Here is a 4,874-nt window from a genome sequence, read left to right as displayed (position 1 = left end):
CGTCTTGATCAGATGAAATTGACCCGGTGACCTTGAACCCTTGACCCCATGACCTTCGACCTTGAACTTGACCCCCCCCCCCCCATGTCCGTTCTCATGTCCCAAGGATCACTCATGCCAAGTTTCCTCATTCCATCCAACGGTTTGGCCGCCTATAAAGGACGAACAAACATACATACAAACATATTCTGTTTTTTTAGTATAGTAGATGGATAGATGGAAGACTGCTCACTCTTACAAATTTCCACTCTTTGCAAGCACAGCGAGTATGGCAAAAAAAAAAAAATTAGGAATGCAAGTTGAGGGAGACGTTTGGCCTGCAGTGGACCAAAATCGAAGACATAAAAGGAAGTGGGGTATAGATTCTGCATCGTGTATATAAAAAAAAAAAACACATCGTGGGGTATAAAAAAAAATTACATTTTTTTCTGTGTTCATCATCATACTAATGTCATCCTTTTGAACATTTTAAATTACTTCACAAAATCAAGTGAGAGTGGTTGTTCCAGAAGACAATGAGAAATGTTGTCCTGAAATTGTCCATAATATTGGAGATGTTGTTGGCTTTGAGTCTGGTTGCTCCTGAATTTAAGCAGTGATTAATACGGCACTTCCAAAATGCCATAATCCACCCCTGACTGCTCAGCACATGTGCAGAGAAACCGCGAGTAACAATGTCAATTGTGGTGGCCTGGATATATTTCATGTCTGCTAGATAAGGAATGCAGGATGAAACAACGAAAAAAAAACTTTTAAAGAATCCAAAAGTATTTGTAAACATACCTGCAAGGAGAAAAGGGTGTGCCTCGGCACAAAGAAAGATTTGGAGAATTACCTGAACAACAACTCCAAAAAGTTGATATCTTGCAGCCTGTATTGCAAAGACTCCCGACGATGTGGGCCCATGAAAGGCCGAAGGCTCGTAGACGGGTGTGTTATACCAAAACTTTCGTGCTTCACCGAAGGGAAGATCATATCTGTGGTTTGTCAATATACAGCATAAGTTAAAAAAAACATGATATTTACAATTAATCATGTTTGGGAGGAGGGAGGGAGGAGATTGGAGTGGGAGCTCAATGGGCTGTGAGAGCCATTACAGGTATATATTTTTTTTGTTTGGTTCTCGGGCCACAAGATATCGGAGATTTCTTTTTCATCTGTTGGTGAAAAGAGAAGCGTGTGTGTGTGTGTGTGTGTGTGTGTGTGTGTGTGTGTGTGTGTGTGTGTGTGTGTGTGTGTGTGTGTGTGTGTGTGTGTGTTGGTGTATTGTAAACACAGCCACTACTGGCTCATTGGATTAGCAGGATATTATAAAAACCAAACTCTTATCATCCAAGGATATTTCTCGTATATCCTACATTCTCATGAGTCCGATTTGCATTCAGGAACAGAACAATTATGGTTAACTACCTTGAAATTGCCACTCGATCACCTAAATGCTGAAAATTATGTTTAAAAGATGATTTGAAATACAGATTTAACGCCAGCAACTGCAGGTTAAAAGTGCCCTGCGAGCAGAACCGAGTCAGTGTGAATACACACAGCGCATGTGCAAAAGGCCTCATTTAGCATTCATACATCATTTTGAAAGTCCCATATTCATCAAGGCTTGTTTAATTTTTTTTCCTTATTTGTCACAAAGAGCACTAATTTCCTAATAGCATCAGCATGGGCTGACCATTGTGTGGTTGAGAGATGTTTTAACACCTTATTGCAAAATTACTTCATTGAAATGCACCACTGATGTCCACATGAAACAAGGAAGACAAAGTTGCTGCAAAAACTGAAAGAACGATACAGCCTAATTGCAGCACTCTGGAGCCTTGTAGCTAATCAAATTCAAGGAATGTCCAGTACGAGAAAGATCTCCAGTTAGTACTTGAACTTTTTTGGAATCTTGCTTGCATTCCTGCATTACATGTATTGCTATTTGATTGATCATGACAATCGAAAAGGCATTATCATGATTACTCAAGAATTACAAAACTGTATCAGTAAAGCTTTCAACATTGTGTCCATCTATTGGTATGAACTGCAAAAAGCATTCCACCAATTATGACTTATTTACATGGAATATATAAGGTACTGGCAGGGGTACTCAGTGTTGCCCGGTCTATTTTCTTTTTGAGAGGCCTAAAACACTTCCCTGCACCCACTAAAGAATGGGGTTGGGGAAAATTTAATATCACCTTTCACATAGTAGTGGGGCAACTTAGCTAAATATTGCATAACAATTGTGCATTTTGTGAGGAAAGCACCAAATTTAGCACACTAGTAGCCTATCATATTATAAACAGATTTGGATATTGGGCCATCTCAAATTCAGCTGCTGATGGCTGTGGCAGCCATTTTCCACTGCCATCAAAAATTTTGAGATGGCCCAATATCCAAATCTGTTCATAATATGATAGGCTACTAGTGTGCCAAATTTGGTGCTTTCCTCACAAAATGCACAATTGTTATGCTAAGTTGCCCCACTATAGCTCCAAAGGCTTTGGTACCATAGAGCAATTAAAAAAAAATCCAACTTTGTCACATATCGAATTGATATGGATACAAATTGTTTGGTTCCACTTTGAGAGTAGACATCCACCCCCCCCCCAACTACATAATGTGTGGACTTGTCCAGGAGAGCGGGGGGGGGCACGGGACAGAAGACGCCATGTTGGGCATGGAATAAACTTGAAGAAACAACTGGAATCTTTTGGTCAGTAAATATTACAAACTTTTTTTTCAAAAGGTTTTTGGTCTAAACACTACTCAGCACTCACTGATGAATCTCTGAAGGTTTGACAAAGATCCGTTAACCATTTCTGAGAAAAATTGTGACACACAGACCCACAAATGACTCTCTTATCGTGAAATTTATCCTAATGCAGTCGTATTGTAATTGTCGTATGGTCTTCAATGACCGTCACACAGCACAGTTGTTATTGGAAGAAAATGTATCCGCATCCGCCAAGTTAATTTGGCGCGATTCAGCATCTCCGAACAAAACAACCACAGTGGAATCACCAACAGAACAGCAAAGCGGAGCTTGTTGATGTTTCATGCTCAAGGTGTGTAAGTGCAGACCAATTTTCCCATTTTATGAGTTGATAAGCCAATTTCCTCAGTGCTCTGGGCCCCACTTCTGATAACCACACACATTTTCATCAAACAGGTGTTTATTCACAGATAAAATGTGGAAAAGGGAAAAAATCACAGTTGCTCAGCAGCAATCATGATTAAATAAATAAATTATAATGCACCCTAAAACCACGACGGCCTTAGAAATTGCACCTTAACTCATTCATTTGGGGAAAAACACTGAACTCAGAAGGGAATGACAAGACAAGGAAACCTGGCCTGTATGGCTCTGCTCATGCAAGCGATGTTGATCTGTCATCCAAGTGGGCTCGCATGAGCACACTGCCATTCTGAATGCGTTTTGAGCTTGAAATGGGTCTCAAGAAAACTGAAGGCTAGCAGCAGCCGAAGACCATCAGCACACATGACCGCAACCACTCTCTGCCAGCAACATCAAAGACTAAGAGCAAGCACTGAAGTCTGACCAAAGACACCGCTCTGAACGCAGACCCTGAAGACTAGATGCAGCACGCATGCAGCAGCAGCCCAAATATGAAGATAAAGGCGAGCAGCAACAAAATACACCGGCCAAAGAAGAAGCGGGTAAGACTGCCAGAAGTGTACACATTGTCGACACTTTTATAATCCCTCATTGGACAATGCAGTCACACAGACGTCCATATAAGGGCATGTCCTTAGCCATCTGGCAGACTTGTTTTGACCCTGCAATCACACCGTTGGTCACATTCATTTGGTATGGATGGTGTCAGCGAAATTCTACGACAGGAACAGATAGATGACTGGGGACATTCAAGAATGTAGGGAGGGGGAAAGGCAGGCTATTAAACGCATTATTAAGGCTTGTGGAAGAGCTGGAGTAGAATGAAGGGGACAAAATGTAAATGGGGAAACATCAACAGCAGAGTAGAAGTGAGAAATAATAAGAGTGGATCAAGGGTAGGAGGAGGAGGACACATGGAGGTGAACAACCTGCACACAAATTGAATTAAACATAGCAAGAAGAGGAAGAGGAACAATGGGAAGAAACAGAAAAGGAACAAATAGAATAAGATTTGATACACCCATTTGGGAAGAGGGACAATAGATGTATATTTACAAACATGGCCTCGGCATGTTTTATCATGATAGGAATTACACCACACTCACACTAACACGTATCATGAAATTACTTTTCTAATCTATGCCCCAATTTTACCCACTAAACCAGATCCTTAACAGCATTTTGCTTGTTTCATTTCAGATACAATATTATTTCCAAAAAACACCCTGTCCCATCTTGCCAATTAATTTCCTTTTAAAAAAAAATCCATTACTAAAAATGAGATAGGTTTTCATCTGTTACCAGGTTTTGATCAAATGTAACCTTTTCCTAAAGGGAAATAACAGCATTTCTGAAATTGTCTGAAAATAAATCACCAAAATCTAAGATTAACACATTGAGACCTCTATGCTGTGACATAACAACTAAAACATGGCGTCTCAGTCCGAAAATCATTTTTATGAGTCGAGCAATTGTTTTGTTAATCAATACAGCAGCATTTCCTCTGTGTACATTGAAGGCAATAACTAAGAGAGTGAGAATCATAGTGTAAGGGACAGTAGTTAGTAAGACAGGTAGTAACGTAGTAAGCCAGGTGTTTCCATAATGTCCAACCCGAATGCTTTGAATAAGACACCATCAACGATGGGTTGGAGATAGTGATTGTAATTCAGAGAACTCCAATGGCAATGTCTTGAGGATGATTTCTTACATTCTAATTAACATTGATCACTGGTAAATAGAC

The 4,874-nt window shown here is 40.2% G+C and overlaps 1 long non-coding RNA gene across 2 annotated transcripts in view; it reads right to left on the bottom strand.

Moving 5' to 3' along the window:
- Window positions 1-3,156: 3,156 nt before the first annotated feature.
- LOC147008470 (uncharacterized) overlaps window positions 3,157-4,874 on the bottom strand; it is a 40,452-nt gene continuing 38,734 nt past the window's right edge. For both annotated transcript variants that reach the window (XR_015053280.1, XR_015053279.1), the window contains exon 3: window positions 3,157-4,874. This exon is cut by the window's right edge and continues 108 nt beyond it. This is a non-coding gene — a long non-coding RNA (uncharacterized LOC147008470).

This window comes from Eptatretus burgeri, chromosome 18, assembly GCF_056783735.1.
Source record: "Eptatretus burgeri isolate ZD-2024b chromosome 18, Ebu_testis_v1, whole genome shotgun sequence".
In the NCBI taxonomy this organism is placed as follows: domain Eukaryota; kingdom Metazoa; phylum Chordata; class Myxini; order Myxiniformes; family Myxinidae; genus Eptatretus; species Eptatretus burgeri.
This window is presented reverse-complemented; position numbering and strand designations above follow the sequence as displayed.